The sequence below is a fragment of the Schistocerca piceifrons genome, unplaced genomic scaffold, assembly GCF_021461385.2.
Source record: "Schistocerca piceifrons isolate TAMUIC-IGC-003096 unplaced genomic scaffold, iqSchPice1.1 HiC_scaffold_834, whole genome shotgun sequence".
Taxonomy (NCBI): domain Eukaryota; kingdom Metazoa; phylum Arthropoda; class Insecta; order Orthoptera; family Acrididae; genus Schistocerca; species Schistocerca piceifrons.
This window is the reverse complement of record NW_025729096.1, coordinates 12962-36039: the sequence shown is the minus strand read 5'-3', so window position 1 is coordinate 36039 and position 23078 is coordinate 12962. Positions and strand designations below refer to the sequence as shown.

Genomic DNA, 23078 nt, shown 5'->3' with positions numbered 1-23078 from the left:
ATTCGCTTGTGTGCGACGTCAAGCTCTAAATAAGGCTGTCACTAGCGTGAGCGTTGCGTGAGCGTCGTGTAAAGTCGGAAAAGTCGTCTGCGTGGGTGAGTGCCATGTTTGGGGAGCGTTTCGTAGTTTGCGCAGTGCAATGGAGACGCGGAAAGTTGTTGTGGCCCAGTCTTTTGCAGTTGGACGACAAGAGTGGTACACAGTAGTAAAGTGCGAGGCAGTGAGTTGGCATGAACAGTCGAGTGCACAATGGGTCTTCAGATGTGCTTGTTACCTCAGGTGCTGTGTGATTGTCGACATGGAGTGAAAACGGAGCAACTTGTGACTGTCCCTTCAATTTAAGACGTTAAAAACGGACGGAATTTGCAGTCGTAATACCAGAGCATCGAAACTACTTGGAACTCTTGCGTATGTGAACGTGTCCGCGCCTTTGTACTCTGGTCCCTTCACCCCTGCAAACCAACCAACCATCGTGTCCGTGCACATAAGAGTAGCAAAGAACGGAGAACAGCGCAGCTTGGTTGTGCTTGGGGGCGTAGCTCAGTTGGTAGAGCGTTCGCTTTGCATGTGAAAGGTCCCGGGTTCAAGCCCCGGCGCCTCCATGTTTTGTGGTCAGTGCGTGGTAAGTGTTGGTCGCGGCGAGCCTAAAGGCACGCAAGATGTTGCAAAGCCAGCGTCACAGACTCGTATACTGACGTAAGGAGAGCAAGACGTAAATGTGAGGACCGGCTGTTGTCGAGGTGTCATCGAGTGCAAATCTGCCTTAGGTATAACGGCCTAACCTCAATGAAGTCTAGAGAGTGGACAACACGTTCGTCTACCTCAGAGCGTTGGCCGAACGCTATTTTCGACGTCGTGCGTGCCACTTTGATTTTGGCCAACTACGATTCGATACAGAATGCAGGAAACCTGAAAGACACCCTCACGGACACATTGAGAGTAGTGTTTGTCAGCGGAATAATGGGAGTGCAAGGGTCTGTGTCATTGATATGGCTGTATGTAGCGCGGTTCGTCAGCAGGGGGCGTAGCTCAGATGGTAGAGCGCTCGCTTAGCATGCGAGAGGTACTGGGATCGATACCCAGCGCCTCCAGAATTTTTAACACCCCAACATGCGCACACTGCCATGCAAGTGGAATAATTCACAGCCAGAAAATGTGTCAAGGCAGATACGAGCCAACGATTAGCAGCCACAATTGGCAAGCGTGCTGTAATGCGCACGAAGCACCCTCCTCCCACCACTACACATAATTTAGAAACAGTACAAGTGTTCCCATAAGATTCTCAAACCTATGTCGCAAAGATCAGCCTTGCGCCGAATTCACAAAAATCCCACTGCACATTCCAATTCTTGACGTGCAGTCGGCTGCTACTGGTGTTGCTAGTTGTGACTGCTGATGACAGATGCCGTAGCAATCAATTCATGGAGTGACTTGTATGTTTTGCGATACTCTGTCTCTGACAAGCAAGCAGAGGTGACATAGGCGCGAACACAGGAAGCTTGCAGCCCCTCGCTGCCTGCAGACACCGAACAGCCACACTAGGAGGGCGGCCTAAGTCGTAGGCGAAATGTGCTCATTCGCTTGTGTGCGACGTCAAGCTCTAAATAAGGCTGTCACTAGCGTGAGCGTTGCGTGAGCGTCGTGTAAAGTCGGAAAAGTCGTCTGCGTGGGTGAGTGCCATGTTTGGGGAGCGTTTCGTAGTTTGCGCAGTGCAATGGAGACGCGGAAAGTTGTTGTGGCCCAGTCTTTTGCAGTTGGACGACAAGAGTGGTACACAGTAGTAAAGTGCGAGGCAGTGAGTTGGCATGAACAGTCGAGTGCACAATGGGTCTTCAGATGTGCTTGTTACCTCAGGTGCTGTGTGATTGTCGACATGGAGTGAAAACGGAGCAACTTGTGACTGTCCCTTCAATTTAAGACGTTAAAAACGGACGGAATTTGCAGTCGTAATACCAGAGCATCGAAACTACTTGGAACTCTTGCGTATGTGAACGTGTCCGCGCCTTTGTACTCTGGTCCCTTCACCCCTGCAAACCAACCAACCATCGTGTCCGTGCACATAAGAGTAGCAAAGAACGGAGAACAGCGCAGCTTGGTTGTGCTTGGGGGCGTAGCTCAGTTGGTAGAGCGTTCGCTTTGCATGTGAAAGGTCCCGGGTTCAAGCCCCGGCGCCTCCATGTTTTGTGGTCAGTGCGTGGTAAGTGTTGGTCGCGGCGAGCCTAAAGGCACGCAAGATGTTGCAAAGCCAGCGTCACAGACTCGTATACTGACGTAAGGAGAGCAAGACGTAAATGTGAGGACCGGCTGTTGTCGAGGTGTCATCGAGTGCAAATCTGCCTTAGGTATAACGGCCTAACCTCAATGAAGTCTAGAGAGTGGACAACACGTTCGTCTACCTCAGAGCGTTGGCCGAACGCTATTTTCGACGTCGTGCGTGCCACTTTGATTTTGGCCAACTACGATTCGATACAGAATGCAGGAAACCTGAAAGACACCCTCACGGACACATTGAGAGTAGTGTTTGTCAGCGGAATAATGGGAGTGCAAGGGTCTGTGTCATTGATATGGCTGTATGTAGCGCGGTTCGTCAGCAGGGGGCGTAGCTCAGATGGTAGAGCGCTCGCTTAGCATGCGAGAGGTACTGGGATCGATACCCAGCGCCTCCAGAATTTTTAACACCCCAACATGCGCACACTGCCATGCAAGTGGAATAATTCACAGCCAGAAAATGTGTCAAGGCAGATACGAGCCAACGATTAGCAGCCACAATTGGCAAGCGTGCTGTAATGCGCACGAAGCACCCTCCTCCCACCACTACACATAATTTAGAAACAGTACAAGTGTTCCCATAAGATTCTCAAACCTATGTCGCAAAGATCAGCCTTGCGCCGAATTCACAAAAATCCCACTGCACATTCCAATTCTTGACGTGCAGTCGGCTGCTACTGGTGTTGCTAGTTGTGACTGCTGATGACAGATGCCGTAGCAATCAATTCATGGAGTGACTTGTATGTTTTGCGATACTCTGTCTCTGACAAGCAAGCAGAGGTGACATAGGCGCGAACACAGGAAGCTTGCAGCCCCTCGCTGCCTGCAGACACCGAACAGCCACACTAGGAGGGCGGCCTAAGTCGTAGGCGAAATGTGCTCATTCGCTTGTGTGCGACGTCAAGCTCTAAATAAGGCTGTCACTAGCGTGAGCGTTGCGTGAGCGTCGTGTAAAGTCGGAAAAGTCGTCTGCGTGGGTGAGTGCCATGTTTGGGGAGCGTTTCGTAGTTTGCGCAGTGCAATGGAGACGCGGAAAGTTGTTGTGGCCCAGTCTTTTGCAGTTGGACGACAAGAGTGGTACACAGTAGTAAAGTGCGAGGCAGTGAGTTGGCATGAACAGTCGAGTGCACAATGGGTCTTCAGATGTGCTTGTTACCTCAGGTGCTGTGTGATTGTCGACATGGAGTGAAAACGGAGCAACTTGTGACTGTCCCTTCAATTTAAGACGTTAAAAACGGACGGAATTTGCAGTCGTAATACCAGAGCATCGAAACTACTTGGAACTCTTGCGTATGTGAACGTGTCCGCGCCTTTGTACTCTGGTCCCTTCACCCCTGCAAACCAACCAACCATCGTGTCCGTGCACATAAGAGTAGCAAAGAACGGAGAACAGCGCAGCTTGGTTGTGCTTGGGGGCGTAGCTCAGTTGGTAGAGCGTTCGCTTTGCATGTGAAAGGTCCCGGGTTCAAGCCCCGGCGCCTCCATGTTTTGTGGTCAGTGCGTGGTAAGTGTTGGTCGCGGCGAGCCTAAAGGCACGCAAGATGTTGCAAAGCCAGCGTCACAGACTCGTATACTGACGTAAGGAGAGCAAGACGTAAATGTGAGGACCGGCTGTTGTCGAGGTGTCATCGAGTGCAAATCTGCCTTAGGTATAACGGCCTAACCTCAATGAAGTCTAGAGAGTGGACAACACGTTCGTCTACCTCAGAGCGTTGGCCGAACGCTATTTTCGACGTCGTGCGTGCCACTTTGATTTTGGCCAACTACGATTCGATACAGAATGCAGGAAACCTGAAAGACACCCTCACGGACACATTGAGAGTAGTGTTTGTCAGCGGAATAATGGGAGTGCAAGGGTCTGTGTCATTGATATGGCTGTATGTAGCGCGGTTCGTCAGCAGGGGGCGTAGCTCAGATGGTAGAGCGCTCGCTTAGCATGCGAGAGGTACTGGGATCGATACCCAGCGCCTCCAGAATTTTTAACACCCCAACATGCGCACACTGCCATGCAAGTGGAATAATTCACAGCCAGAAAATGTGTCAAGGCAGATACGAGCCAACGATTAGCAGCCACAATTGGCAAGCGTGCTGTAATGCGCACGAAGCACCCTCCTCCCACCACTACACATAATTTAGAAACAGTACAAGTGTTCCCATAAGATTCTCAAACCTATGTCGCAAAGATCAGCCTTGCGCCGAATTCACAAAAATCCCACTGCACATTCCAATTCTTGACGTGCAGTCGGCTGCTACTGGTGTTGCTAGTTGTGACTGCTGATGACAGATGCCGTAGCAATCAATTCATGGAGTGACTTGTATGTTTTGCGATACTCTGTCTCTGACAAGCAAGCAGAGGTGACATAGGCGCGAACACAGGAAGCTTGCAGCCCCTCGCTGCCTGCAGACACCGAACAGCCACACTAGGAGGGCGGCCTAAGTCGTAGGCGAAATGTGCTCATTCGCTTGTGTGCGACGTCAAGCTCTAAATAAGGCTGTCACTAGCGTGAGCGTTGCGTGAGCGTCGTGTAAAGTCGGAAAAGTCGTCTGCGTGGGTGAGTGCCATGTTTGGGGAGCGTTTCGTAGTTTGCGCAGTGCAATGGAGACGCGGAAAGTTGTTGTGGCCCAGTCTTTTGCAGTTGGACGACAAGAGTGGTACACAGTAGTAAAGTGCGAGGCAGTGAGTTGGCATGAACAGTCGAGTGCACAATGGGTCTTCAGATGTGCTTGTTACCTCAGGTGCTGTGTGATTGTCGACATGGAGTGAAAACGGAGCAACTTGTGACTGTCCCTTCAATTTAAGACGTTAAAAACGGACGGAATTTGCAGTCGTAATACCAGAGCATCGAAACTACTTGGAACTCTTGCGTATGTGAACGTGTCCGCGCCTTTGTACTCTGGTCCCTTCACCCCTGCAAACCAACCAACCATCGTGTCCGTGCACATAAGAGTAGCAAAGAACGGAGAACAGCGCAGCTTGGTTGTGCTTGGGGGCGTAGCTCAGTTGGTAGAGCGTTCGCTTTGCATGTGAAAGGTCCCGGGTTCAAGCCCCGGCGCCTCCATGTTTTGTGGTCAGTGCGTGGTAAGTGTTGGTCGCGGCGAGCCTAAAGGCACGCAAGATGTTGCAAAGCCAGCGTCACAGACTCGTATACTGACGTAAGGAGAGCAAGACGTAAATGTGAGGACCGGCTGTTGTCGAGGTGTCATCGAGTGCAAATCTGCCTTAGGTATAACGGCCTAACCTCAATGAAGTCTAGAGAGTGGACAACACGTTCGTCTACCTCAGAGCGTTGGCCGAACGCTATTTTCGACGTCGTGCGTGCCACTTTGATTTTGGCCAACTACGATTCGATACAGAATGCAGGAAACCTGAAAGACACCCTCACGGACACATTGAGAGTAGTGTTTGTCAGCGGAATAATGGGAGTCAGTTCCGCTTTAGACGCCGTGCAGTGTGGACGTGCCTAGTCTTCCGCTCCGCCGTAGCGTTACGTATAGTGGACTATCGTTTTTGTTTACGTGTTGTGTTGCAACTTCTGTGAGTGTTTCTCCGTCGTTGTTTCGTACCTTGTGTTACTTTCTGTCCTTATTTCAGTGTTTTTTTGTGTAGCGGTTTCGACCGCATATTTTGAAAATGTCGTCCCAGGTTATTCCTCGTCAGGCTACAGTTAGTTTTGCTTTTGACAAGTCAACCCGCCATGTGCAACCTAGTTCTCTTGAGATTCATGATTGGTTGGTAGATACCTTTGGTGTTCATTCGGATCAGGTGCACACTGCTTATTTTGATACCGAACTGTATGTTTTCTTTGTTAAGTTTATGGACCCACTTCAGGTTGATAAAATTCTTTCTAAATATGGTCATCAAGTTCTCTTTCGGCATCGGGATGATTCTGTAAGTACCGTGCTGCTTTCCAATGCTTCCATCACGTATACCAATGTTCGTGTTTACAACCTTCCACCGGAGGTGGATAATGTCTATCTTAAGGAGGGTCTACAGAAGTATGGTGATGTAAAGAGCATTCGCCTTGAACGCTGGTCAAGCCAACATCGCCTGCAATGTTACAGTGGTATTCGTTCAGTCGAAATGCACGTTAAGCAGAATATTCCATCTCACCTGCAGATCGGTGGATATCGTGTCCATGTAACATATAGTGGTCAGGTGGGCACCTGTTTTTTGTGCAATGAAAGTGGTCACGTGCGTACCGACTGTCCGCGGAGAGTTTTTGTTTTAAAAAATTCTCTCGAACAGCGTCGCAAGTTAACGGTCGCTGACCTCGTTGCAGGTGGTTCTGCTCTTGGTGTAGCACAGTCCAGTGGTAGTAGCGCCCCTCCACAGGTTTTGCGCACCCCTGATACAGAATTTCCTCCTTTGCGTGCTAAATCTGATGTTGTTCCGTCTGTCCCTCAGGTGGGTGTGCCACTTTTGAATAATAAGAGGCGTCGCCCACACGATGGAAATAGTACGGATGAGGATCTCCCTGAGATGCCCCAGTCCGAGCGACCGGCATCCTCCGAGCCACTGTGTACTGTAGCTGCTCCCTGCCCTCCTGAGGTAGCGGTTCCGGTGGCGGCTGCTGGCGCCCCTCCGGCCTCCGACGCAGCTTCTCTCGAGTCGGGTCGTCGGTCGGGCCTGTTGGCGCCGTCTTCCGAACCGACTTCGATGTCACAACAAGTGGAGCCGCGACAACTTCCTGCTTCGCTGCCCCATACCTCTGCCAGCGGAGCTGCTCCGCTTCCTTCCAACTCTGCGGCCTCGGACCTTCCTGCTCACGTTTCGCCTCCGTGCAGTCCATGTTTGCCGGAAGCTAGTGCAGGTGTTGACCATTCCGTTTTGTCGGATGTTTCCCCCGCGACCCCGGATCCCGCATGTGGACCGGCGCGGGTGGTGTCGGATACAGAACTTGACCCTCCTACGTCACCGGCGGCTGAAGTTTCCTTGCCCGTCAGCCGACGCAAGTTACGCGTTCAGCCGAACGTTAATGCTGTTCGTAAAAAACTGAAACGTAAGGGATCCGCGGAACGGGGTAGCAGTCCCCCTCCCTCGGATGCCTCTGTCACCCCTGCTATGGACTGTGACGCTGGTGCGTCGGTGTAGGTGATTTGTTTTCTCGCTTTTCTCTCTATGGTTCAAGCATACACCTTTCTTACCTTAAATGTTAACCGTATTGAGTCCGACGTTCGCATTGCCTCTTTGCGGCAGTTTATTTACGACGCCTGTGCGGACGTAGTGTTTTTGCAGGAAGTGTTGTTTTCTGATATCTCTCTACCTGGATTTCAAACTGTTTTTAATGTCGCGCCGGAATATTCAACAGGAACTGCTCTTTTCTTTCGAGAGGGCATTCCTATTACTGACATTGAATTCCTTGACTCTGGCCGTGGGATTGGTTGTCGTCTTTTTGATCTCCGCCTCGTTGTTTTGTATGCCCCCTCTGGTTCGGGTCACACTGTGGCTCGATCGCGCTTTTATAAAGAAGAGCTTATTTATCTTTTGCGCCAGAGTCCTCGGAGTCTCCTGCTCGGAGGCGATTTTAATTGTGTTTTACGCCCTGCAGACCAGTCCCCCAATTTTAATTATTGCCGTGATTTACATGACTTAGTTCGTACGATGCATCTGCGTGATGTTTGGGAACACAAATATCCAACCCTGGTGAAATATACGTTTTTTACCGCGTCCTCATGCAGTAGACTCGACAGATTCTATTTATCTGATTTTTTATGTGATAAAATTCTTTCTGTCGATGTTATTCCTACTAGTTTTTCTGACCATTGTGCTTTTACTGCAACTGTAAATCTTAGTCGCCAACCTGCAAAACTTTATCGTTCCCAGTGGATGTTAAATGTTTCCCACCTTGCCGACAGTGCTATGGATGATGTTATAAGTGGCGTGTGGGAGCGATGTCTTCGCTCTGTCCCGCGATACCCCTCCTTGCTGGTTTGGTGGACTGCGTTTGCCAAGCCCAAGATTCGTCAGACTTTGATTTTCTACTGTGCTGCTAGGACGCGTGATTTTAAGAACACGTATGAATATTACTACTCTGTCCTGCGTGAACTATATGACGCGGCGGGTACCTCTCCACTGCGGATCCATGATGTTCGTCGTATTAAAGCCAAGCTCTTGAGCCTTAAACGACGACAGATGGATGGTCTGCGAGTTAAGTCGAAACCTCACTCTCTTGTTGAAGGTGAACTGACATCCTTGTACCACCTGCTACGGCATCAGACTCGTCGTCGTCGCTCCTTCATCTCTTCTCTTACGGTGGATGATGGGCGACAGCTTATTGCACAGGAGGAAATGGTTCGTGCTCTTCATCAGTATTACACTCGTCTATATTCTGCCGATGATTCTGGTGAGTCTCTTTCGGATGATGTCTTTGGGGATCTAACTGCGACGATCGCGCCTGACGCGAACGGCGAATTTCTCCGGGAGTTCCAGGTAGATGATGTTTTCGATTTTATTGCTCGCTCTCCGTCCAGTAAATCGCCGGGTCCAGACGGCCTGCCTAAAGAATTTTATCTCCGTTTTTGGCCTCTTTTGGGTGGCATTTTTACGCAGATTTTAAATGAGATTGTCAGGGGGATGGATGTGCCTGCCGATTTTAAAGTAGGGAAAATTGTTTTAATCCCGAAGTCCTCTGGTCGTTTATCTGCTGCCAATCTTCGTCCGCTCACATTGCTGAATTTTGACTATAAGACAGCTGCTAGAGCGCTCAATAGCCGGTTGTCTTCTCTGCTTCGGGGTGTGATTGGTGCACATCAATGTTGTTTTCATGATAGATCTATTCTGACACCAGTAGCCGAATATCGGGATGTTGTCTCGGTTGCGGCGGTTACAAACGTACATTGTGCCTTTGCCTTACTTGATTTTTATAAGGCTTTTGATCACGTCAGTCATGTGTTTTTAGATCGTGTTTTAGGTACAATAGGTTTTAATGCTTCATCACGTGGTGTTCTTGGCAATTTGTATAGGGGAATAACAGCTCGGGTGTCAGTCAATGGGCAGCTGACGCCGCCCATTGCTATCCGCCGCGGAGTGCCTCAGGGTAGTCCGCTCTCTATGTCTTTATTCGTATTGTCCCTGGAACCGCTGCTTCGGACTATTGCTCTCAAGCTTCAGGGTATGTCCCTCTCTGGTGGGAAGCTCTCTGTTAAGGCATATGCGGATGATGTCGTTGTTCTCCTCCGTCAACGTGATGATATCCCGTTGTTGAAAGGGGCGGTTGATGCATACTGTCGTGTCTCTGGAGCGCGTCTCAATCAGGGTAAATGTAAGTTCCTTGATATTCGAGGATTTCGCGATGCTGACGTCCCTTGGGCCACTTTTGTCGATCGCCATACGTCCTTGGGGATTATCATTGATCGGTGTCCTCTAAAAATGGCGGCTCTCAATTGGAAATCTGTCACCGAGAAGATACAGGGGGCTCTGATGGTCCATGAGCAGCGCTCTGCTACCATTTTGCAAAAAGTCAGAATTTTAGACACCTACGTTCTATGTAAAGCTTATTATGTTGCTCAGCTGTTCCCACTTCCCATGATGGTGGCGAAAAGGTTGCGCCAATTGTCTAGCAGGTTTATATGGAAGGGCCATCTATTCAAGTTACGTTACGAGGTAATGACGAAACCGCGTCTCTCCGGAGGCTTGGGCCTCTCTGACATTACTCGCAAGGCGTCTGCTTTGTACGTCCGCCGAACGACTCTAATTGTTACGCAAGAAGTGACTTCAATTACATCCAGGCTTTTTACTGTTGTGCGTCCGGCGAGCCTTGCTCCACCTGTCGATGTCGGACGCCTAAATTTTAAGTTGAAACACATTCGGGAATTTTACATTGCGGTGAGTTACCTCGGTGACGTCTTCTTGCGGCGACCGGTGCCAACGACCAAGGGCTTGATTGCCCGCTGGGAGGGGCTGGCCGGTCCCAATCCAATAGAACTGGCGTCTCCATCTGTGTCCTGGAGGAACGTCTGGAAGAACGTTAGTCTGCCGATCCACTCTATGGCCGTGGCGTCCACGTGGTATAGGGTAATAAATAATTTGGTTCCCACCAATGTACGACTGCACCGTATTGGTCTTTCTGACACGGAAACCTGTACTCGGTGTGGTCTCCTGGATACCCTTGAACATCGATTCACCTGCTGTGGGCACCTTGCTAATTGGCGTTGGCTCAGGAAACAACTTGCTTTTGTCACTAGGTCTGCTGAAGCCGCTTATACTATTGACATCATCGTCCGGCCCGATTCTTCCTTTTTTCCGCGGACGAAGCTCCATACCGTCATGTGGTTGATTGGCCATTTCGTACATTTTGTCAACAGTTGTCATGAAGAGGATGGACACCTAGCGTTTCGGCAGTACATGCTTACTGCTTACTGGCAGCGCTTGCGATTGCCAGGCCTCCGAGATGATTTTGCCAATATGCTTAGCCTGACATTTGAAAGAGAGGGTGTTGGCTAAGGTCACCTGTGTGAGCCATTTTCTTTTATACTGTTTCTGGATTTGCCGCCTTTATATATGTTTCTTCTCTACACCAGGACTGAAGTTTTCATGTTTTAATCTTTATTTCAGACAGCAGTCTACATTATATAGTCATGTTTTAGGATTTTAAAAAAGAAAAAAAAAAAAAAAAAGTGGTTAAGGCGTTGGACTGCTAATCCAATGTGCTCAATAAAAAAAAAAAAAAAAAAAAAAGTTGGTAGAGCGTTCGCTTTGCATGTGAAAGGTCCCGGGTTCAAGCCCCGGCGCCTCCATGTTTTGTGGTCAGTGCGTGGTAAGTGTTGGTCGCGGCGAGCCTAAAGGCACGCAAGATGTTGCAAAGCCAGCGTCACAGACTCGTATACTGACGTAAGGAGAGCAAGACGTAAATGTGAGGACCGGCTGTTGTCGAGGTGTCATCGAGTGCAAATCTGCCTTAGGTATAACGGCCTAACCTCAATGAAGTCTAGAGAGTGGACAACACGTTCGTCTACCTCAGAGCGTTGGCCGAACGCTATTTTCGACGTCGTGCGTGCCACTTTGATTTTGGCCAACTACGATTCGATACAGAATGCAGGAAACCTGAAAGACACCCTCACGGACACATTGAGAGTAGTGTTTGTCAGCGGAATAATGGGAGTGCAAGGGTCTGTGTCATTGATATGGCTGTATGTAGCGCGGTTCGTCAGCAGGGGGCGTAGCTCAGATGGTAGAGCGCTCGCTTAGCATGCGAGAGGTACTGGGATCGATACCCAGCGCCTCCAGAATTTTTAACACCCCAACATGCGCACACTGCCATGCAAGTGGAATAATTCACAGCCAGAAAATGTGTCAAGGCAGATACGAGCCAACGATTAGCAGCCACAATTGGCAAGCGTGCTGTAATGCGCACGAAGCACCCTCCTCCCACCACTACACATAATTTAGAAACAGTACAAGTGTTCCCATAAGATTCTCAAACCTATGTCGCAAAGATCAGCCTTGCGCCGAATTCACAAAAATCCCACTGCACATTCCAATTCTTGACGTGCAGTCGGCTGCTACTGGTGTTGCTAGTTGTGACTGCTGATGACAGATGCCGTAGCAATCAATTCATGGAGTGACTTGTATGTTTTGCGATACTCTGTCTCTGACAAGCAAGCAGAGGTGACATAGGCGCGAACACAGGAAGCTTGCAGCCCCTCGCTGCCTGCAGACACCGAACAGCCACACTAGGAGGGCGGCCTAAGTCGTAGGCGAAATGTGCTCATTCGCTTGTGTGCGACGTCAAGCTCTAAATAAGGCTGTCACTAGCGTGAGCGTTGCGTGAGCGTCGTGTAAAGTCGGAAAAGTCGTCTGCGTGGGTGAGTGCCATGTTTGGGGAGCGTTTCGTAGTTTGCGCAGTGCAATGGAGACGCGGAAAGTTGTTGTGGCCCAGTCTTTTGCAGTTGGACGACAAGAGTGGTACACAGTAGTAAAGTGCGAGGCAGTGAGTTGGCATGAACAGTCGAGTGCACAATGGGTCTTCAGATGTGCTTGTTACCTCAGGTGCTGTGTGATTGTCGACATGGAGTGAAAACGGAGCAACTTGTGACTGTCCCTTCAATTTAAGACGTTAAAAACGGACGGAATTTGCAGTCGTAATACCAGAGCATCGAAACTACTTGGAACTCTTGCGTATGTGAACGTGTCCGCGCCTTTGTACTCTGGTCCCTTCACCCCTGCAAACCAACCAACCATCGTGTCCGTGCACATAAGAGTAGCAAAGAACGGAGAACAGCGCAGCTTGGTTGTGCTTGGGGGCGTAGCTCAGTTGGTAGAGCGTTCGCTTTGCATGTGAAAGGTCCCGGGTTCAAGCCCCGGCGCCTCCATGTTTTGTGGTCAGTGCGTGGTAAGTGTTGGTCGCGGCGAGCCTAAAGGCACGCAAGATGTTGCAAAGCCAGCGTCACAGACTCGTATACTGACGTAAGGAGAGCAAGACGTAAATGTGAGGACCGGCTGTTGTCGAGGTGTCATCGAGTGCAAATCTGCCTTAGGTATAACGGCCTAACCTCAATGAAGTCTAGAGAGTGGACAACACGTTCGTCTACCTCAGAGCGTTGGCCGAACGCTATTTTCGACGTCGTGCGTGCCACTTTGATTTTGGCCAACTACGATTCGATACAGAATGCAGGAAACCTGAAAGACACCCTCACGGACACATTGAGAGTAGTGTTTGTCAGCGGAATAATGGGAGTGCAAGGGTCTGTGTCATTGATATGGCTGTATGTAGCGCGGTTCGTCAGCAGGGGGCGTAGCTCAGATGGTAGAGCGCTCGCTTAGCATGCGAGAGGTACTGGGATCGATACCCAGCGCCTCCAGAATTTTTAACACCCCAACATGCGCACACTGCCATGCAAGTGGAATAATTCACAGCCAGAAAATGTGTCAAGGCAGATACGAGCCAACGATTAGCAGCCACAATTGGCAAGCGTGCTGTAATGCGCACGAAGCACCCTCCTCCCACCACTACACATAATTTAGAAACAGTACAAGTGTTCCCATAAGATTCTCAAACCTATGTCGCAAAGATCAGCCTTGCGCCGAATTCACAAAAATCCCACTGCACATTCCAATTCTTGACGTGCAGTCGGCTGCTACTGGTGTTGCTAGTTGTGACTGCTGATGACAGATGCCGTAGCAATCAATTCATGGAGTGACTTGTATGTTTTGCGATACTCTGTCTCTGACAAGCAAGCAGAGGTGACATAGGCGCGAACACAGGAAGCTTGCAGCCCCTCGCTGCCTGCAGACACCGAACAGCCACACTAGGAGGGCGGCCTAAGTCGTAGGCGAAATGTGCTCATTCGCTTGTGTGCGACGTCAAGCTCTAAATAAGGCTGTCACTAGCGTGAGCGTTGCGTGAGCGTCGTGTAAAGTCGGAAAAGTCGTCTGCGTGGGTGAGTGCCATGTTTGGGGAGCGTTTCGTAGTTTGCGCAGTGCAATGGAGACGCGGAAAGTTGTTGTGGCCCAGTCTTTTGCAGTTGGACGACAAGAGTGGTACACAGTAGTAAAGTGCGAGGCAGTGAGTTGGCATGAACAGTCGAGTGCACAATGGGTCTTCAGATGTGCTTGTTACCTCAGGTGCTGTGTGATTGTCGACATGGAGTGAAAACGGAGCAACTTGTGACTGTCCCTTCAATTTAAGACGTTAAAAACGGACGGAATTTGCAGTCGTAATACCAGAGCATCGAAACTACTTGGAACTCTTGCGTATGTGAACGTGTCCGCGCCTTTGTACTCTGGTCCCTTCACCCCTGCAAACCAACCAACCATCGTGTCCGTGCACATAAGAGTAGCAAAGAACGGAGAACAGCGCAGCTTGGTTGTGCTTGGGGGCGTAGCTCAGTTGGTAGAGCGTTCGCTTTGCATGTGAAAGGTCCCGGGTTCAAGCCCCGGCGCCTCCATGTTTTGTGGTCAGTGCGTGGTAAGTGTTGGTCGCGGCGAGCCTAAAGGCACGCAAGATGTTGCAAAGCCAGCGTCACAGACTCGTATACTGACGTAAGGAGAGCAAGACGTAAATGTGAGGACCGGCTGTTGTCGAGGTGTCATCGAGTGCAAATCTGCCTTAGGTATAACGGCCTAACCTCAATGAAGTCTAGAGAGTGGACAACACGTTCGTCTACCTCAGAGCGTTGGCCGAACGCTATTTTCGACGTCGTGCGTGCCACTTTGATTTTGGCCAACTACGATTCGATACAGAATGCAGGAAACCTGAAAGACACCCTCACGGACACATTGAGAGTAGTGTTTGTCAGCGGAATAATGGGAGTGCAAGGGTCTGTGTCATTGATATGGCTGTATGTAGCGCGGTTCGTCAGCAGGGGGCGTAGCTCAGATGGTAGAGCGCTCGCTTAGCATGCGAGAGGTACTGGGATCGATACCCAGCGCCTCCAGAATTTTTAACACCCCAACATGCGCACACTGCCATGCAAGTGGAATAATTCACAGCCAGAAAATGTGTCAAGGCAGATACGAGCCAACGATTAGCAGCCACAATTGGCAAGCGTGCTGTAATGCGCACGAAGCACCCTCCTCCCACCACTACACATAATTTAGAAACAGTACAAGTGTTCCCATAAGATTCTCAAACCTATGTCGCAAAGATCAGCCTTGCGCCGAATTCACAAAAATCCCACTGCACATTCCAATTCTTGACGTGCAGTCGGCTGCTACTGGTGTTGCTAGTTGTGACTGCTGATGACAGATGCCGTAGCAATCAATTCATGGAGTGACTTGTATGTTTTGCGATACTCTGTCTCTGACAAGCAAGCAGAGGTGACATAGGCGCGAACACAGGAAGCTTGCAGCCCCTCGCTGCCTGCAGACACCGAACAGCCACACTAGGAGGGCGGCCTAAGTCGTAGGCGAAATGTGCTCATTCGCTTGTGTGCGACGTCAAGCTCTAAATAAGGCTGTCACTAGCGTGAGCGTTGCGTGAGCGTCGTGTAAAGTCGGAAAAGTCGTCTGCGTGGGTGAGTGCCATGTTTGGGGAGCGTTTCGTAGTTTGCGCAGTGCAATGGAGACGCGGAAAGTTGTTGTGGCCCAGTCTTTTGCAGTTGGACGACAAGAGTGGTACACAGTAGTAAAGTGCGAGGCAGTGAGTTGGCATGAACAGTCGAGTGCACAATGGGTCTTCAGATGTGCTTGTTACCTCAGGTGCTGTGTGATTGTCGACATGGAGTGAAAACGGAGCAACTTGTGACTGTCCCTTCAATTTAAGACGTTAAAAACGGACGGAATTTGCAGTCGTAATACCAGAGCATCGAAACTACTTGGAACTCTTGCGTATGTGAACGTGTCCGCGCCTTTGTACTCTGGTCCCTTCACCCCTGCAAACCAACCAACCATCGTGTCCGTGCACATAAGAGTAGCAAAGAACGGAGAACAGCGCAGCTTGGTTGTGCTTGGGGGCGTAGCTCAGTTGGTAGAGCGTTCGCTTTGCATGTGAAAGGTCCCGGGTTCAAGCCCCGGCGCCTCCATGTTTTGTGGTCAGTGCGTGGTAAGTGTTGGTCGCGGCGAGCCTAAAGGCACGCAAGATGTTGCAAAGCCAGCGTCACAGACTCGTATACTGACGTAAGGAGAGCAAGACGTAAATGTGAGGACCGGCTGTTGTCGAGGTGTCATCGAGTGCAAATCTGCCTTAGGTATAACGGCCTAACCTCAATGAAGTCTAGAGAGTGGACAACACGTTCGTCTACCTCAGAGCGTTGGCCGAACGCTATTTTCGACGTCGTGCGTGCCACTTTGATTTTGGCCAACTACGATTCGATACAGAATGCAGGAAACCTGAAAGACACCCTCACGGACACATTGAGAGTAGTGTTTGTCAGCGGAATAATGGGAGTGCAAGGGTCTGTGTCATTGATATGGCTGTATGTAGCGCGGTTCGTCAGCAGGGGGCGTAGCTCAGATGGTAGAGCGCTCGCTTAGCATGCGAGAGGTACTGGGATCGATACCCAGCGCCTCCAGAATTTTTAACACCCCAACATGCGCACACTGCCATGCAAGTGGAATAATTCACAGCCAGAAAATGTGTCAAGGCAGATACGAGCCAACGATTAGCAGCCACAATTGGCAAGCGTGCTGTAATGCGCACGAAGCACCCTCCTCCCACCACTACACATAATTTAGAAACAGTACAAGTGTTCCCATAAGATTCTCAAACCTATGTCGCAAAGATCAGCCTTGCGCCGAATTCACAAAAATCCCACTGCACATTCCAATTCTTGACGTGCAGTCGGCTGCTACTGGTGTTGCTAGTTGTGACTGCTGATGACAGATGCCGTAGCAATCAATTCATGGAGTGACTTGTATGTTTTGCGATACTCTGTCTCTGACAAGCAAGCAGAGGTGACATAGGCGCGAACACAGGAAGCTTGCAGCCCCTCGCTGCCTGCAGACACCGAACAGCCACACTAGGAGGGCGGCCTAAGTCGTAGGCGAAATGTGCTCATTCGCTTGTGTGCGACGTCAAGCTCTAAATAAGGCTGTCACTAGCGTGAGCGTTGCGTGAGCGTCGTGTAAAGTCGGAAAAGTCGTCTGCGTGGGTGAGTGCCATGTTTGGGGAGCGTTTCGTAGTTTGCGCAGTGCAATGGAGACGCGGAAAGTTGTTGTGGCCCAGTCTTTTGCAGTTGGACGACAAGAGTGGTACACAGTAGTAAAGTGCGAGGCAGTGAGTTGGCATGAACAGTCGAGTGCACAATGGGTCTTCAGATGTGCTTGTTACCTCAGGTGCTGTGTGATTGTCGACATGGAGTGAAAACGGAGCAACTTGTGACTGTCCCTTCAATTTAAGACGTTAAAAACGGACGGAATTTGCAGTCGTAATACCAGAGCATCGAAACTACTTGGAACTCTTGCGTATGTGAACGTGTCCGCGCCTTTGTACTCTGGTCCCTTCACCCCTGCAAACCAACCAACCATCGTGTCCGTGCACATAAGAGTAGCAAAGAACGGAGAACAGCGCAGCTTGGTTGTGCTTGGGGGCGTAGCTCAGTTGGTAGAGCGTTCGCTTTGCATGTGAAAGGTCCCGGGTTCAAGCCCCGGCGCCTCCATGTTTTGTGGTCAGTGCGTGGTAAGTGTTGGTCGCGGCGAGCCTAAAGGCACGCAAGATGTTGCAAAGCCAGCGTCACAGACTCGTATACTGACGTAAGGAGAGCAAGACGTAAATGTGAGGACCGGCTGTTGTCGAGGTGTCATCGAGTGCAAATCTGCCTTAGGTATAACGGCCTAACCTCAATGAAGTCTAGAGAGTGGACAACACGTTCGTCTACCTCAGAGCGTTGGCCGAACGCTATTTTCGACGTCGTGCGTGCCACTTTGATTTTGGCCAACTACGATTCGATACAGAATGCAGGAAACCTGAAAGACACCCTCACGGACACATTGAGAGTAGTGTTTGTCAGCGGAATAATGGGAGTGCAAGGGTCTGTGTCATTGATATGGCTGTATGTAGCGCGGTTCGTCAGCAGGGGGCGTAGCTCAGATGGTAGAGCGCTCGCTTAGCATGCGAGAGGTACTGGGATCGATACCCAGCGCCTCCAGAATTTTTAACACCCCAACATGCGCACACTGCCATGCAAGTGGAATAATTCACAGCCAGAAAATGTGTCAAGGCAGATACGAGCCAACGATTAGCAGCCACAATTGGCAAGCGTGCTGTAATGCGCACGAAGCACCCTCCTCCCACCACTACACATAATTTAGAAACAGTACAAGTGTTCCCATAAGATTCTCAAACCTATGTCGCAAAGATCAGCCTTGCGCCGAATTCACAAAAATCCCACTGCACATTCCAATTCTTGACGTGCAGTCGGCTGCTACTGGTGTTGCTAGTTGTGACTGCTGATGACAGATGCCGTAGCAATCAATTCATGGAGTGACTTGTATGTTTTGCGATACTCTGTCTCTGACAAGCAAGCAGAGGTGACATAGGCGCGAACACAGGAAGCTTGCAGCCCCTCGCTGCCTGCAGACACCGAACAGCCACACTAGGAGGGCGGCCTAAGTCGTAGGCGAAATGTGCTCATTCGCTTGTGTGCGACGTCAAGCTCTAAATAAGGCTGTCACTAGCGTGAGCGTTGCGTGAGCGTCGTGTAAAGTCGGAAAAGTCGTCTGCGTGGGTGAGTGCCATGTTTGGGGAGCGTTTCGTAGTTTGCGCAGTGCAATGGAGACGCGGAAAGTTGTTGTGGCCCAGTCTTTTGCAGTTGGACGACAAGAGTGGTACACAGTAGTAAAGTGCGAGGCAGTGAGTTGGCATGAACAGTCGAGTGCACAATGGGTCTTCAGATGTGCTTGTTACCTCAGGTGCTGTGTGATTGTCGACATGGAGTGAAAACGGAGCAACTTGTGACTGTCCCTTCAATTTAAGACGTTAAAAACGGACGGAATTTGCAGTCGTAATACCAGAGCATCGAAACTACTTGGAACTCTTGCGTATGTGAACGTGTCCGCGCCTTTGTACTCTGGTCCCTTCACCCCTGCAAACCAACCAACCATCGTGTCCGTGCACATAAGAGTAGCAAAGAACGGAGAACAGCGCAGCTTGGTTGTGCTTGGGGGCGTAGCTCAGTTGGTAGAGCGTTCGCTTTGCATGTGAAAGGTCCCGGGTTCAAGCCCCGGCGCCTCCATGTTTTGTGGTCAGTGCGTGGTAAGTGTTGGTCGCGGCGAGCCTAAAGGCACGCAAGATGTTGCAAAGCCAGCGTCACAGACTCGTATACTGACGTAAGGAGAGCAAGACGTAAATGTGAGGACCGGCTGTTGTCGAGGTGTCATCGAGTGCAAATCTGCCTTAGGTATAACGGCCTAACCTCAATGAAGTCTAGAGAGTGGACAACACGTTCGTCTACCTCAGAGCGTTGGCCGAACGCTATTTTCGACGTCGTGCGTGCCACTTTGATTTTGGCCAACTACGATTCGATACAGAATGCAGGAAACCTGAAAGACACCCTCACGGACACATTGAGAGTAGTGTTTGTCAGCGGAATAATGGGAGTGCAAGGGTCTGTGTCATTGATATGGCTGTATGTAGCGCGGTTCGTCAGCAGGGGGCGTAGCTCAGATGGTAGAGCGCTCGCTTAGCATGCGAGAGGTACTGGGATCGATACCCAGCGCCTCCAGAATTTTTAACACCCCAACATGCGCACACTGCCATGCAAGTGGAATAATTCACAGCCAGAAAATGTGTCAAGGCAGATACGAGCCAACGATTAGCAGCCACAATTGGCAAGCGTGCTGTAATGCGCACGAAGCACCCTCCTCCCACCACTACACATAATTTAGAAACAGTACAAGTGTTCCCATAAGATTCTCAAACCTATGTCGCAAAGATCAGCCTTGCGCCGAATTCACAAAAATCCCACTGCACATTCCAATTCTTGACGTGCAGTCGGCTGCTACTGGTGTTGCTAGTTGTGACTGCTGATGACAGATGCCGTAGCAATCAATTCATGGAGTGACTTGTATGTTTTGCGATACTCTGTCTCTGACAAGCAAGCAGAGGTGACATAGGCGCGAACACAGGAAGCTTGCAGCCCCTCGCTGCCTGCAGACACCGAACAGCCACACTAGGAGGGCGGCCTAAGTCGTAGGCGAAATGTGCTCATTCGCTTGTGTGCGACGTCAAGCTCTAAATAAGGCTGTCACTAGCGTGAGCGTTGCGTGAGCGTCGTGTAAAGTCGGAAAAGTCGTCTGCGTGGGTGAGTGCCATGTTTGGGGAGCGTTTCGTAGTTTGCGCAGTGCAATGGAGACGCGGAAAGTTGTTGTGGCCCAGTCTTTTGCAGTTGGACGACAAGAGTGGTACACAGTAGTAAAGTGCGAGGCAGTGAGTTGGCATGAACAGTCGAGTGCACAATGGGTCTTCAGATGTGCTTGTTACCTCAGGTGCTGTGTGATTGTCGACATGGAGTGAAAACGGAGCAACTTGTGACTGTCCCTTCAATTTAAGACGTTAAAAACGGACGGAATTTGCAGTCGTAATACCAGAGCATCGAAACTACTTGGAACTCTTGCGTATGTGAACGTGTCCGCGCCTTTGTACTCTGGTCCCTTCACCCCTGCAAACCAACCAACCATCGTGTCCGTGCACATAAGAGTAGCAAAGAACGGAGAACAGCGCAGCTTGGTTGTGCTTGGGGGCGTAGCTCAGTTGGTAGAGCGTTCGCTTTGCATGTGAAAGGTCCCGGGTTCAAGCCCCGGCGCCTCCATGTTTTGTGGTCAGTGCGTGGTAAGTGTTGGTCGCGGCGAGCCTAAAGGCACGCAAGATGTTGCAAAGCCAGCGTCACAGACTCGTATACTGACGTAAGGAGAGCAAGACGTAAATGTGAGGACCGGCTGTTGTCGAGGTGTCATCGAGTGCAAATCTGCCTTAGGTATAACGGCCTAACCTCAATGAAGTCTAGAGAGTGGACAACACGTTCGTCTACCTCAGAGCGTTGGCCGAACGCTATTTTCGACGTCGTGCGTGCCACTTTGATTTTGGCCAACTACGATTCGATACAGAATGCAGGAAACCTGAAAGACACCCTCACGGACACATTGAGAGTAGTGTTTGTCAGCGGAATAATGGGAGTGCAAGGGTCTGTGTCATTGATATGGCTGTATGTAGCGCGGTTCGTCAGCAGGGGGCGTAGCTCAGATGGTAGAGCGCTCGCTTAGCATGCGAGAGGTACTGGGATCGATACCCAGCGCCTCCAGAATTTTTAACACCCCAACATGCGCACACTGCCATGCAAGTGGAATAATTCACAGCCAGAAAATGTGTCAAGGCAGATACGAGCCAACGATTAGCAGCCACAATTGGCAAGCGTGCTGTAATGCGCACGAAGCACCCTCCTCCCACCACTACACATAATTTAGAAACAGTACAAGTGTTCCCATAAGATTCTCAAACCTATGTCGCAAAGATCAGCCTTGCGCCGAATTCACAAAAATCCCACTGCACATTCCAATTCTTGACGTGCAGTCGGCTGCTACTGGTGTTGCTAGTTGTGACTGCTGATGACAGATGCCGTAGCAATCAATTCATGGAGTGACTTGTATGTTTTGCGATACTCTGTCTCTGACAAGCAAGCAGAGGTGACATAGGCGCGAACACAGGAAGCTTGCAGCCCCTCGCTGCCTGCAGACACCGAACAGCCACACTAGGAGGGCGGCCTAAGTCGTAGGCGAAATGTGCTCATTCGCTTGTGTGCGACGTCAAGCTCTAAATAAGGCTGTCACTAGCGTGAGCGTTGCGTGAGCGTCGTGTAAAGTCGGAAAAGTCGTCTGCGTGGGTGAGTGCCATGTTTGGGGAGCGTTTCGTAGTTTGCGCAGTGCAATGGAGACGCGGAAAGTTGTTGTGGCCCAGTCTTTTGCAGTTGGACGACAAGAGTGGTACACAGTAGTAAAGTGCGAGGCAGTGAGTTGGCATGAACAGTCGAGTGCACAATGGGTCTTCAGATGTGCTTGTTACCTCAGGTGCTGTGTGATTGTCGACATGGAGTGAAAACGGAGCAACTTGTGACTGTCCCTTCAATTTAAGACGTTAAAAACGGACGGAATTTGCAGTCGTAATACCAGAGCATCGAAACTACTTGGAACTCTTGCGTATGTGAACGTGTCCGCGCCTTTGTACTCTGGTCCCTTCACCCCTGCAAACCAACCAACCATCGTGTCCGTGCACATAAGAGTAGCAAAGAACGGAGAACAGCGCAGCTTGGTTGTGCTTGGGGGCGTAGCTCAGTTGGTAGAGCGTTCGCTTTGCATGTGAAAGGTCCCGGGTTCAAGCCCCGGCGCCTCCATGTTTTGTGGTCAGTGCGTGGTAAGTGTTGGTCGCGGCGAGCCTAAAGGCACGCAAGATGTTGCAAAGCCAGCGTCACAGACTCGTATACTGACGTAAGGAGAGCAAGACGTAAATGTGAGGACCGGCTGTTGTCGAGGTGTCATCGAGTGCAAATCTGCCTTAGGTATAACGGCCTAACCTCAATGAAGTCTAGAGAGTGGACAACACGTTCGTCTACCTCAGAGCGTTGGCCGAACGCTATTTTCGACGTCGTGCGTGCCACTTTGATTTTGGCCAACTACGATTCGATACAGAATGCAGGAAACCTGAAAGACACCCTCACGGACACATTGAGAGTAGTGTTTGTCAGCGGAATAATGGGAGTGCAAGGGTCTGTGTCATTGATATGGCTGTATGTAGCGCGGTTCGTCAGCAGGGGGCGTAGCTCAGATGGTAGAGCGCTCGCTTAGCATGCGAGAGGTACTGGGATCGATACCCAGCGCCTCCAGAATTTTTAACACCCCAACATGCGCACACTGCCATGCAAGTGGAATAATTCACAGCCAGAAAATGTGTCAAGGCAGATACGAGCCAACGATTAGCAGCCACAATTGGCAAGCGTGCTGTAATGCGCACGAAGCACCCTCCTCCCACCACTACACATAATTTAGAAACAGTACAAGTGTTCCCATAAGATTCTCAAACCTATGTCGCAAAGATCAGCCTTGCGCCGAATTCACAAAAATCCCACTGCACATTCCAATTCTTGACGTGCAGTCGGCTGCTACTGGTGTTGCTAGTTGTGACTGCTGATGACAGATGCCGTAGCAATCAATTCATGGAGTGACTTGTATGTTTTGCGATACTCTGTCTCTGACAAGCAAGCAGAGGTGACATAGGCGCGAACACAGGAAGCTTGCAGCCCCTCGCTGCCTGCAGACACCGAACAGCCACACTAGGAGGGCGGCCTAAGTCGTAGGCGAAATGTGCTCATTCGCTTGTGTGCGACGTCAAGCTCTAAATAAGGCTGTCACTAGCGTGAGCGTTGCGTGAGCGTCGTGTAAAGTC

The 23078-nt window shown here is 50.4% G+C and overlaps 22 non-coding genes across 22 annotated transcripts; all 22 read left to right on the top strand.

Moving 5' to 3' along the window:
* The first annotated feature begins 529 nt into the window (after positions 1-529).
* Trnaa-ugc lies at positions 530-602 on the top strand. The gene has a single exon. It is a non-coding gene; the product is annotated as a tRNA-Ala (tRNA).
* A 416-nt stretch (positions 603-1018) lies between these two features.
* On the top strand, positions 1019-1091 carry Trnaa-agc. Its single transcript has one exon. It is a non-coding gene; the product is annotated as a tRNA-Ala (tRNA).
* A 1013-nt stretch (positions 1092-2104) lies between these two features.
* On the top strand, positions 2105-2177 carry Trnaa-ugc. The gene has a single exon. It is a non-coding gene; the product is annotated as a tRNA-Ala (tRNA).
* Positions 2178-2593: 416 nt separating this feature from the next.
* Positions 2594-2666, top strand: Trnaa-agc. Its single transcript has one exon. It is a non-coding gene; the product is annotated as a tRNA-Ala (tRNA).
* Positions 2667-3679: 1013 nt separating this feature from the next.
* On the top strand, positions 3680-3752 carry Trnaa-ugc. Its single transcript has one exon. It is a non-coding gene; the product is annotated as a tRNA-Ala (tRNA).
* Positions 3753-4168: 416 nt separating this feature from the next.
* Positions 4169-4241, top strand: Trnaa-agc. Its single transcript has one exon. It is a non-coding gene; the product is annotated as a tRNA-Ala (tRNA).
* Positions 4242-5254: 1013 nt separating this feature from the next.
* On the top strand, positions 5255-5327 carry Trnaa-ugc. The gene has a single exon. It is a non-coding gene; the product is annotated as a tRNA-Ala (tRNA).
* Positions 5328-11420: 6093 nt separating this feature from the next.
* Trnaa-agc lies at positions 11421-11493 on the top strand. Its single transcript has one exon. It is a non-coding gene; the product is annotated as a tRNA-Ala (tRNA).
* A 1013-nt stretch (positions 11494-12506) lies between these two features.
* Positions 12507-12579, top strand: Trnaa-ugc. The gene has a single exon. It is a non-coding gene; the product is annotated as a tRNA-Ala (tRNA).
* Positions 12580-12995: 416 nt separating this feature from the next.
* On the top strand, positions 12996-13068 carry Trnaa-agc. The gene has a single exon. It is a non-coding gene; the product is annotated as a tRNA-Ala (tRNA).
* Positions 13069-14081: 1013 nt separating this feature from the next.
* On the top strand, positions 14082-14154 carry Trnaa-ugc. The gene has a single exon. It is a non-coding gene; the product is annotated as a tRNA-Ala (tRNA).
* Positions 14155-14570: 416 nt separating this feature from the next.
* Positions 14571-14643, top strand: Trnaa-agc. Its single transcript has one exon. It is a non-coding gene; the product is annotated as a tRNA-Ala (tRNA).
* Positions 14644-15656: 1013 nt separating this feature from the next.
* On the top strand, positions 15657-15729 carry Trnaa-ugc. The gene has a single exon. It is a non-coding gene; the product is annotated as a tRNA-Ala (tRNA).
* Positions 15730-16145: 416 nt separating this feature from the next.
* Positions 16146-16218, top strand: Trnaa-agc. The gene has a single exon. It is a non-coding gene; the product is annotated as a tRNA-Ala (tRNA).
* A 1013-nt stretch (positions 16219-17231) lies between these two features.
* Positions 17232-17304, top strand: Trnaa-ugc. Its single transcript has one exon. It is a non-coding gene; the product is annotated as a tRNA-Ala (tRNA).
* A 416-nt stretch (positions 17305-17720) lies between these two features.
* Positions 17721-17793, top strand: Trnaa-agc. The gene has a single exon. It is a non-coding gene; the product is annotated as a tRNA-Ala (tRNA).
* Positions 17794-18806: 1013 nt separating this feature from the next.
* On the top strand, positions 18807-18879 carry Trnaa-ugc. Its single transcript has one exon. It is a non-coding gene; the product is annotated as a tRNA-Ala (tRNA).
* A 416-nt stretch (positions 18880-19295) lies between these two features.
* On the top strand, positions 19296-19368 carry Trnaa-agc. The gene has a single exon. It is a non-coding gene; the product is annotated as a tRNA-Ala (tRNA).
* Positions 19369-20381: 1013 nt separating this feature from the next.
* Positions 20382-20454, top strand: Trnaa-ugc. Its single transcript has one exon. It is a non-coding gene; the product is annotated as a tRNA-Ala (tRNA).
* A 416-nt stretch (positions 20455-20870) lies between these two features.
* Positions 20871-20943, top strand: Trnaa-agc. The gene has a single exon. It is a non-coding gene; the product is annotated as a tRNA-Ala (tRNA).
* Positions 20944-21956: 1013 nt separating this feature from the next.
* Trnaa-ugc lies at positions 21957-22029 on the top strand. Its single transcript has one exon. It is a non-coding gene; the product is annotated as a tRNA-Ala (tRNA).
* Positions 22030-22445: 416 nt separating this feature from the next.
* On the top strand, positions 22446-22518 carry Trnaa-agc. Its single transcript has one exon. It is a non-coding gene; the product is annotated as a tRNA-Ala (tRNA).
* The last annotated feature ends 560 nt before the right edge of the window (positions 22519-23078 follow it).